The 11159-nt window shown below is 42.0% G+C and overlaps 1 pseudogene; it reads left to right on the top strand.

Annotated features, from left to right (window-relative positions):
• Positions 1 to 209: 209 nt before the first annotated feature.
• On the top strand, positions 210 to 734 carry LOC119004057 (ferritin light chain-like; annotated as a pseudogene).
• The last annotated feature ends 10425 nt before the right edge of the window (positions 735 to 11159 follow it).

Raw genomic sequence — 11159 nt, 5'->3', positions numbered from 1 at the left:
CTTAAGGCAGTGCCTTCAGGGGCCCCCCAGATTTGTCTCCTGCCTCCACAGGGTTTGGGCAGAACAGACCCAGGGGCACCCCTTCTTCCAGCCTCTGACCATCCCCCAACCTCTTTCTAGTCACCACCATCAGAATCATCTCAGACATTTTCAGCCTCTGAGACCAGCCAACACTGGTTTTTGACCTTGACTCCTATTGCCAAACAACCATGAGCTCCCACATTCATCAGAATCATTCCACAGAGGTAAAGGCCACCATCAACCACTGGTTTAACCTATGTCTGTGGGTCTCCTCTACCTACCTCTCCCTGGGCTTCTGGTTCCACCATGAGGATGTGGCCTGGAGGGCGTGGGTCACTTCTTCCACAAGTTGGTCCAGAGGAAGCAAGCTGAGCATCTCTTAAAGATGCAAATCCAGTGCAGTGAATGCGTTCTCTTCTAGGACGTGCTGAAGCCTTCCTTCACAGGTCAAGCAGGATAAAATTCAGGAGGCCATGGAAGCCGCCAGCCACAGCCTTGGAGAGGAACCTGAGCCAGGCCCTCTGCGGCCTGCAAGCCCTGGGTTCTACCCACACACACCCTCATCTCTGCGACTTCCTGGAGAACCACTTCCTGGATGAGGAGGTGAAACTCATCAAGAACGTGGACCAGCTGACTAACCTGCACAGGCTGGCCGGCCTCAGGCTGGGCTGGGTGAGTGTCTCTTGGAAAATCTCACCCTCAAGCACCACTAAAAGCCCCAGAGGCCCTTGTAGGGCCCCTCTGCCTCCCCTGGCTTCTGCTTGGGCCTCTCCCTGCAACCCCTAGGCAGGCAGCCTTTGACTGCACTGGAGCCCTCTGCCACGGGGTCGGGGGGTGGGGGTGGGGGTGAGCAAATGGAAACAGCAAAGCTTTCTGCAGGAAAAAAATAAATGGCCTGCCTTTAGGAAGGGGCATGAAATTTACGACTTAATGCGAGGATGCCTGGGTCAATTAAAATGCCCAGGGACAAATCTCAGGAAGGTAAAATTCACCAATATATCTGACACTGCAACTAAAAAAGCTGTTTATTCAACGAAAATATAATACATGAATAAAATGGGCACAGTCATAATCATGTCTGATAATTGGATCTGGGTAGTTCCTCATCAATGATAGCAATGACACTAATATTATTAAAAGGCATTCATAATAAAAGCAACTAGCTCTATCCAGGTTAAAACACATATCATCTACCATCACTTAATAAAGTTACCTATTAACAACCTGAATTTATTCGTATATTTAAATTATAGAGATAATTAATCCTGTTCTTCTCAAACACTGAATTTACTGCAGGCATGATTAAATTCCTGTGAGAGCCACACAGAGTTATCTGTGATTAGACACTGGAGATAAGTAATCTCAGTGACTTCTGCTGAATTACTCTGTCTGTAGATTTGTTTCGCAGCAAACCTTGTATCTCAGAATAGAACACATAGCAGACAGGAAGGCTTTGAGTGAAAATATTCCTTCTCAGCAACACTTAGCATGTTTATTTGCTTTTATTAACTTGTGCTGTTACTATTACACCTGTATCACAGTTGTAGTATACTTTTCTCACATTTGGTTTTTCCATATTGATTATAACTTACTGACTATTCATATCTAGCATCTCTCCTTTATTAATCTTGCATTATTTCATTTTTCTTCAACTCTTTTCTTTCTGATTATTCTTTTGTTTATGACTATCTGATCTTTTCTGCGATTATAGTTTCTTTCAAGAGATATGGTCTGTTTTAGCTCTCTTTGTTAAAAGTTCTTCTAGAGTTTCTCAGAATTCTTACACATTTTATGACTCCTAAAGTTTTAAAAAATTAATGAAGGAATGCTCAGCCAGCAATTCATATGAGGTTATTTCACATTTCATCTCAATTAATTTAAAAATAGTTGATCTGTTAAAAAACTGAGTAAAAAACCACTCAGATGCATGGAAGTCTTAGGGTTGCTTCTTAACTGCCACCTGCTAGTATCAGCACATGATCACCGAGAACTTGCATGTTCACTGGGTTTAAGGGCCGTAGGATAATAACGTGCAGCTGAATCTAGGGACCAAGTAGCAGAATAGGAGAGGCAGCAAGGAAGGAGAGGAATGGAAGAGATGGGGAGGGGAGGGGAGAAGAGGAGGGGAGAAAAAAATAGCATCAACAGAGAAAACACCCCCATGTTTTTACTGGGTGTTTGCTACGTATGTATGTAGCATGTACAGGAGTAGACAGGTTATCTTCTGTGTCCTCACAAAATAACTGAAGACTGGGTATGGCTTTTCCCATATAATAAAGTACAGCTAAGAAAGTTATCAAGTTGTTTAACTTGTTCAAAGTCACCCAAGTCGAAAGTAAATGCTGGCCTGACTCCCAAACTTACTGACACAGTGCATTTGATTTCATAAGTTGATATGCTTTTGACACAAATAAAGAAAGCAGTCTGAATGGTACTCAAAGAAAGATGTTCAAAAAGAAGTAGTCAGTGACCATGGAAGCCTGTCCAGGTGAGGTTCACTGGACGAGACAGTCAACAGCGTGCATCCCAGAAAGAAGCTCTGATATGGGACGACAACATCTCAGCTGCCTTTGAATTGGTGAGTCATGCCCAACACCTTCCTTCCTACTGCCCGTGCCCTGATATCACACTCACCAGAAGCCTCCTGGTCTAATATGGCTTTTGATTACCCTAGAGAGTTACATAATTTGGTGGACACACAAAAAAATGGGTCAATTCGAAGCCATGGGAATTCAGTTAGCTTCCTCATTTGTTTACAATCCATTTGGGAGTTCAGTTAAGGTAGCCACTTCCTCTGAGTCAGCTCTAGCTCCAGGACAACATCGGATTTCCTGACCAGTACAGCTGAGTTCCAGACCCGGGACTGCAGTGACCCAAATAACAAACTGCTTTTGGAAGCACCTTAGCACTGAAAGCAAGTCCCCAGACAACACCTCTCTCACTTTCTTTTTCTCCTGTTCTCTCTAAACACAAGCTAAAGTCTAAACATGAGGACAAGGCAGAAAGGACTTTGCATCCCAGTTTCTTTTGTTTGGGGCTTTGTGCCTCAACTTGCATAAGTATCCTCATCGCTCTGGAAGCTCCTACTCATGATCTGTGGAGAGGACTGGTATCTCAGGGGTACATCTCTCCGAGTGGTTTAGTCTGCAAGCTTGCGTTTTAGTTCTTCATCCAGTTAAATGTACCAAACCATCTAATTCCAGGCACTCAACGATATTCTGACTGTGAACCCCAGCATTATCTTTGTCTTCTTAGTTTATCTTTCTTCGAATTTTTAAGCTGACGACTTCTCCTTAACACACCCTTCATTTTAATAGCATTGTCTTTAGATTCTTTCTCTAATTTGCTGATGTTACCCTTTTGATTCTTGTAACACCCTTTTCCGCTGTCTGGCCCTTAGATTTCGCAGTGCTCCAGCCGACTGTCCCACCCTCTCCAAGCGAATGCTCCTGCCTGCCATGAATGTAGTCATGCCGTATGCTGATGACTCCCAGATCTTCACCTCCAGTACATTCCTCTCCCCACTCCACCCCCATACTTCAGGTTATTTTAATCCATCTACCAGAAATGACCACAGAAATGTCAACCCCTCAGGCTCAATATATTCCAAACTGAATTATTTTCACTGTAATTCCGAATTTTCTTTTTTAAAAAAATAGTCCATCTACATTGGCATCTTGGCTATAAACTTTGTCTTAAACATCTGACCTCATTCCATCTCAATTTCTCCTTGATACTCAGCAGATGACAATAAAATCCTGTGTCTTTATCATCCAGGCATATCTGGAATCCATCCTCTTTTTTCCATCCCACCACTCAGCGTTGTTCACCCCCCTTCTCTCTGAGTGTGGTACTTCAGTGGTCTGGAAAAGGCCTCTCTGCTCCAGCATGGTTCCCCTCAAGTTCCTCATTCACACAGTTACAAGAATAATTGCCCTAAAATTCAAATCTATTAATGGCAACCCTCTGAATATAACACGTCAGTGTATCCTCATTAGGTACAATACAAAATGCAATTTCCTCACAGAGGTAGGGCTATCCTTTAGGACTTCTTAGGAGGCAAATAATAATAATTGTTATTTTTATTGCAATACTATAAGTATTACTATAGTCAGTCATCTTTAGGGCAAAAAAAATTACTGTATAGATATAGGAGTCTTTCAGAAACAAACAAGCAAACTTTTGTGCAGGGCGACTGTATGAGAGACTCAGAAACAAGCAAAACTGACACTTCTTTCCATTTCTCACCTCTACTTTCCTTACGTGCAGTGTCATTCCGTCTGCTTGCTGTATCTGCCGTCCCTCCTGGGATACAGAGCACAGCAGGTCCCAGTGTCCATGCTTCACACCCTACTTCTTCAACCACCTTGAATAAGTAAAAACAGTAATATGGAACAGATAGAACCTCTGGAAAAAGTGAAAATGCTCGGTCAATTTCAATTCATGGGCCAGCGGCTTCACAACCAGCAATGGAACCAATCGGGGACGGGGTCACAGCAAAGAAGTCCAGTGGCGATCATGTCCCCAGCACCTGTTATGCGCTAGGCAGTGTCAGGCATTATCCATACTTCTTTTTTACTCTTCAGGACAAAACTGTAAAACCAGATTTGAGCAGCTGATGTAGCCAGGAGCCACCTGGCTACACATTAGATTTTGGACTCCAAACTCCACCTACATAAAGACAGGTGGAGTGTTTTTCCTACCCCTTTCTTGCCCAAACTTTTTTTTAAAGAGTAGATGTTCTGCACTGGAGTGGGGTGGGGGTCAGTGCTCTCTGGCACGGCAGCACACACATTTTGGAACAACAGCCATGGTCCACGGGCAAATCCTGTTGGCTCTACATTTGAAAATGTTTCAAGAATCTAATGTGTTCTTAGCTTTACTTTTACCATCTTGAAACAAGTCTTATCACTTCGTATCTGCCTCACTGCCTACCTAATTAGTCTATCAGAGCTGCTGGCTGCTCAACCATTACTTCCTGTTCCACCAGCCCATCCTCACAATAACGGCCAGTGAGGTTTTGTTAGTAGGGAAGTCAAAACACGTTCCCACTCAGAACAGAAGCCAAGGTCCTTCCAGTGGTCTCAAAAAGTGTCTACAAGATATACCACTTCCCCCGCCCACCCCTCTCTGTGCTTCTTGGAGTTTGTTGAAAATACCAAGTGCAATTTCAGCACAGGAATTTCACAGTCATTATTCCTTCTGTTGGGACTGCTTTTCTCCCAGGTCTTCTCCTATGTCCCTCCCTTATTTCCTCACACTTCTGTGTTCCACTGTCTTTGCCTCTTTAAAACAGCCACTCCGGTACCAGCAGAGCCTCAGCGTTACGCAGACCCAGAGGGCATCAATGCACAGGATGCAATGCATGTTCACCTCGAGGTCTAACAAAGTATCCAACACTCTACACCTTTACTACAGTTTTTTAAAAAATAAAACTCATACAATCTGATGTTTGTATATGTCTTTGTCCATGTGCTTAGAAAGTAATTTCCACAAAAACAGAGTATGTCCCTTTTGTTTACTAGTCTATCCCCAATGCCTAGAAGAGTGCTTAGCGTGGAGTAAGTAGATAACAAAAAGAGTGAGTTAGTGAATGAATGTGTAAACTCAAGTAACTAAACCTGAAGGCTCTATGGACCACATTAACTTATCTGAGAGTCTATGATCTGCCCTTGGCAATGCCATCTACTCCCTGGCCCGGTCTTTTCCTCTCACTCATCTAGCAAAACCCCAATTCTGCACAAACCCAGACCTTCCCTTTTTCTATGTCTGTGGATGAGAACCTGAGCACTTTTGGACAAACCCTCCTGACAGCACAGACTAGTTCTATCACAAGACTATGAACACCGATCTCAAGTGGGTATGAACACTGCGCAGCTGCCCCTACTAGACTCCTTAGGTTACTTCCGTGTCTGACTCTCCGTCCATGTAATATTGTACCCTTTTAGTAATAAATAGTGCAATTATCCAGGATAACAACTCTCTGTGTATCTGTTTCGTACATTCTCTCCTTTTAGTTATTTGTTTCCATGCACTTAAAGTGACCAACCTTTATTGTATTTTTTTCCATTACCATTTAGTCCCTGTATAACTCCCTCACCTCAACAATAACCACGCTGTTGTCAAAAGGATAAATAAATGGCCCAAGACTCTCCTCTTAAAAAATATAAAAAAAATATAAAGAAAAAAAACTAGCTGTTATTCTTTCTACTTATTTTTTTAAATATACTTTATTCGTTTTAGTATCACATACCACTGCAAAGTTGGGAAGAAAGCACATGAGAGTTCACACTACATGCCCTGCCCTGACATAGGCATAGCTTCCCCCGCCATCCTCCTCCCACACCAGAGTAGTACACCTGTTATGGTCCATACACCTGCGAGGACACATCATTAGCAACCAGTCCTTCCCCCTTTTGCTTATATCTTTTGTTCATTTTTAATCAGTTCATTTGTTTTATTATTATTGAATTTAAAAAAATTGGGGGGGCATATATTTTGAATACTCATCTTTTTTCTTCTAATCTGTGACTTGTTTTCTCATTCTCTTGGGCTATACTTCTTTTCACATCAAAGCTTCTCTAATTCTATACTTCATTCTCAAGTACTTCACTCCCACCTTCATTCCTACTTCCAGGAACGAAGACAAATCCTCATAATATTGTATCAATAGTTGGAAATTTGCAACTATACTTGCTTGAAGGTTCCGTCAGTCTCCTCACCTAATAAACTGTGCACTCCATTGGGGACTCAATGCATCTGTTCTAACTTACATTTGTATGCTTAGAACCTCACTGCGCACGGATCACAAAATGAGTAAGTAAATCTTTCTGTAAGGATTTAATGTTTTCCAGACCCTCTAGGCCATTTCATGTTCATTTCTGTATGTAGGGATTACAATGGTGGTAAATTGGTGTTATTTTTGTATCTTCACAGTTGCATTTCTTGAAGTGTGGGTTACGAGGTGGTGGGAGTTAGCGTCATATAACTGGGTTTTTTGGCATGTGGCATTTCTCTTTGTTTTTGAGATTTATGTTTTTCACTTTAGATTGACTAAGTGATTCTTTTGATGCCAGAGTCCTCGTTTGTTACCTTCTAACCCCCTTTCTAGTAAAATAAGAGCATTCTTTAAAAGATTTTATTTATTTATTTTTAGAGGGGAAGGGAAGGAGAGAGGGAGAGAACTATCAATGTATGGTTGCCTCTCATGTGTCCCCTGCTGGGAACTGGCCTGCAACCCAGGCATGTGCCCTGACTGGGAATGGAACCAGGATCCTTTGGTTCACAGGCCCATGCTCAATCCACTGAGCTACACCAGCCAGGGCCTAAAATAAGAACATTTTTATCCCTTGTACCACCTCTGATCAAGTAGCAGTGGCTTTCTGAAGGTCTGTTCAAAATATCAGAAAAAAATTCCAAAACTAGTAAACTGTGTCTGTCAGGGGGTCAGAAGGACAATGGAGTTACATTTGCCATCCCAAGGTCATATATGTAAAGAGTTAATGAATATAAAAATAATATTTCTTTAAGACAAAAGGTACTTGTGGAGTTCAGTAGATTTGTAAGACCTTGAAAAATTATATATTATTCATAATCTACCTAAACAAAAAGCTAGGCCTTAAGTTCTAATAATAAAAATAATGACAATATTATAACAGTGCCTCAAGTACAGCTTCTTACTAAGGCCAAGGTGCTGTACTAAGTTTATAATATATACAAATATAAAAACATTATTTTATTTCTAAAAACTATGTTATATATGTGATGATTATCTCATTTTACATGTAGACATGGAATCACTACTTCTGTTATTCTCTCTGGTGGATTATAAAAATGGTTACAAACTTGTATTCTCCTATCAAGAGTTAGAGTCGTCTCTCTTTCCCCCTTCCAATCTTTGACTTGAATTTTTCAATGAAATGCAGCCAAATGCCATCGTGTGAGGCTGAGGCTGGGCTTCGGGAGATGTTGAGCCTTTCCTCCCAGTGCCAGGACATGTTAGCCTGGCCTCCGTGTGAGCAGACCGGGGCTAACCTGCAGAGTGAGAGGACCAGTGAGACAAACCATCCCACGTGGGCCACCTTTGACCAGCTGGACCTCTGCCAGTAGAGAAGTCGACTCCCAACAAAAGTGTGAAACCAGCTGAGATCAGCGAGCCCTAGCCAGATCGGCAGTGCCGCTCGGTCAGTCCTGGTGCCCAAGGACAATGCATGGAACTGTGAATGTAACAGATGGCTACTGTTTTAAGTCATTAAGTACAGGGATGACTTGTTATATGACCTAACTGGTACATGTCTTAAGAGGCAGTAAAAATAGATGCTATAATATCCAGGAGAAAAGTAAAAGAAGAAGAAGAAGAAGTATGTCCTTGAACAGAAGGGAAGAAAGAAGACTGTGTAGGAAAAGGACTGTAGCAAGAGCTGCGGAGCTTCCTTTGTTTGCATGTCAGCTACCCCCCCCCCCCACTCTGTTCCTTGGTACAGATCACCACGTGACGGTCCTCAAAGAAGAAACGCAATCATAGCCATCAAGACGTCTAAATTTAGAAAAAGTAATAAAGAGCTGAAGGATAGGAGAAGAAGTGAAAAATAGAGGAAAAGAGAGAAAAGGAAAAAGACTTAAACAGGAAAGGAAGCAAAGAGCAACTTCTCTATATTATTTTTCAGTATCCCCATGCCCTTTAGGATAGGCAGTAAAAAAGTTACTGCCTTGGAAAGAAAAAGCAAACAGCAGAAAAGAAAAAAGTTAAGAGCAAATGTGCTGATGCTAAGTGTGCTTGGTTATGAAAGACGAAGAGTCAGATTTGAAAACAAGGGCAAAGGCTAACCGCAGCTCTGTGTCCTATATATAACTCCCCAGAGTGGAATTTTACTGGGGATGGCAGCACTTGCGGAAATGGCATCTCAGAATATAAAGGGCAATTCTGGGTGTGTACAGAGCAGGGAACAGATAATCCTAAAGAGTCCTCTAGTCTTATTTGGGCCAGTAACTTCAGTCTAGAATTCACAGACACTTATGAAATACTGGACACAGAAATTTGCTCATTCCCTGTTGTCTATCTTGAGGATGTCTCTCTTGGTCCAGCGGGGTCAAGGCTGTCATAAATATGCACATGAAAGGGAAAACTGATGGTCTCGCATGCTCTGTCTTCCATCTGGGCAATGCTGGCATGGTGGCTCTGTGTCCCCACTAGGTATGACAGTGGGGAGTGTACAAAAGTGCAGTGATACAAATTGGGGAAACACCTGACTCCTTTCAGTGGCTGAATACAGACTCCAGGGTTAAGCTAAATGGATTAAAATAAGAAATGGGAAGGAATTTTTGTGCAAGGCTAATGTGCTTTCTCTTTATCTATCAGGCCTGCATTTGCCCTCCCACCAAAACAGAGTTGCCCATTTCAGTCTCAGAGCCTTGGTAAGTCATGAGTCCCTACTGGGTGGAGTCACCATGCCTCTAGGAATGGAAACAATGTTCTTCTCTTCAATTTCATGCTTCAGATTTTGACAGATGCCTTCAGTGAGACAGACAGTCATGCTTCTGCCTCTCTTTTCTGGTCTAAAAGCTACCATGTCAGTGCAGACTTAAGTCACACTTTGATCCAAGCCAACTAACTATCTTGGAATACGTGGCTGGGGTTCCTGCCTTCAAATTTAGATCCATTGTTTTTTTGTTTGTTTGTCTGTTTGGTTTTTTGTGTGTGTGTGTGTGTGTGTGTGCGGTTCATTTGTTTCCTTGCTTGCTTGTTTTTTCTTTCTTTGTGGTGGGGGGAATGCAGAGAATAAAGAGAATGGAATCTAAAGCCTGCTTTGGCTTCAAGTCTAAGCTACTTGGCCTAACTTAGCCTTTATTTAGTGATCTGCACTGAAGTATTGGGTACCTGTTCAGCATTTCAAAAGGTGGAATTCTGAATCTCACTGATATATATTACTTTCCTGAGAATCTTGAGTGAGCAGTGATGCTTGGCATGAAAGAGACAGAGATTTTAAGGTCACTCTCTAAAAAGGCAAATATAATCTTATCACAATTTAATCCTCAGAATTAAAATATAGGTCAACTCTCATGCTACACACTGAAGACCAGCTTAGATTAAGGTGGATTTTGGAGAACCATGTCCTTGTTTGGTGAGAAATGGCTCTGTTCTAGATGGTTTGTAGGCAGACTGCACCTAGGATGTTCACTTGGTTTGGGTATGTCCTGGAGTCTTTGAAGAATCAAGTAAAGAAGGTTCCTCCAAGACAGGTAGGTGAAAGGGTGACCCAGGAAGGTAATTCGCATACAGTCTCCACCCTGGCAAGCTCTGGCTCGGGTGAATTTGCAATCTCGTGACACACGGTGCCTTTAGGCCTCGCAGATTTGCAGAATGAGAGTGACTCAAGATCTGTATCACATGGCCTGACCCAATGGGGATATTTTCGATATTGACATGGTCTGAGAATTAAAAACTAAATTGCTGCTCTATCCTGTTCTACCTAATGATAGCCTAAATAATGGTAAGCATCTTAGAGAATCTAGAGATATGAATTAAGGTTTCCCCAAAATATTAATATATCCCTGTCTCCCAACAGATGTTGCAAGAATGTTAAAAAGCACTTCAGTATATTCTTGGGGAAAATGATTGATTACGGAATATTCAGTCAACATGGACTGCTTTATTTAATCTGAAATTCCAGTTTATGTCATCTGAAATTCAGAGAAAATGTTCATTATTCCATTTCAGAAACTCTTAAATGTAAGAAGCAGTGCTTTGACTGAAGAGCATCAACTCTTGCTTTAGAGACAAAGGAGAGCACATTAAAACACATTCTGTCCCTACACGTGCCCAATTGTAGAATTTGTGCAGAGTAAGGGAGCAGGAGACGCGGGCGGTATCAGGCCTGGGAGCAGCAGCAGCTGGCTCTCCATGAGCTATGGAGGCTGAAGCAGGGATGAGCACTGTATTTAAACATCTCTGAGCCAATTAAATAGGGAGACGTTTAGCAAAAAATTGATTTATAATGTGAGATTTCCCTTGCAATTAACTTCAATCTCAGAGCTAACTTTACAGCTTCACCAGAGTAAATGGATGGGATAAATTTTTTTTTCTTTTAAGTTCTCTTCCTCCATGCCATGAATTTGCTTAGTTACCTACTAAATGTCTT

This window comes from Sturnira hondurensis, unplaced genomic scaffold, assembly GCF_014824575.4.
Source record: "Sturnira hondurensis isolate 20B ecotype Veracruz unplaced genomic scaffold, ASM1482457v3 Scaffold0019006, whole genome shotgun sequence".
Taxonomy (NCBI): domain Eukaryota; kingdom Metazoa; phylum Chordata; class Mammalia; order Chiroptera; family Phyllostomidae; genus Sturnira; species Sturnira hondurensis.
Note: the sequence above shows the minus strand (reverse complement) of the source record. Positions and strands in the feature narration are given on the sequence as shown.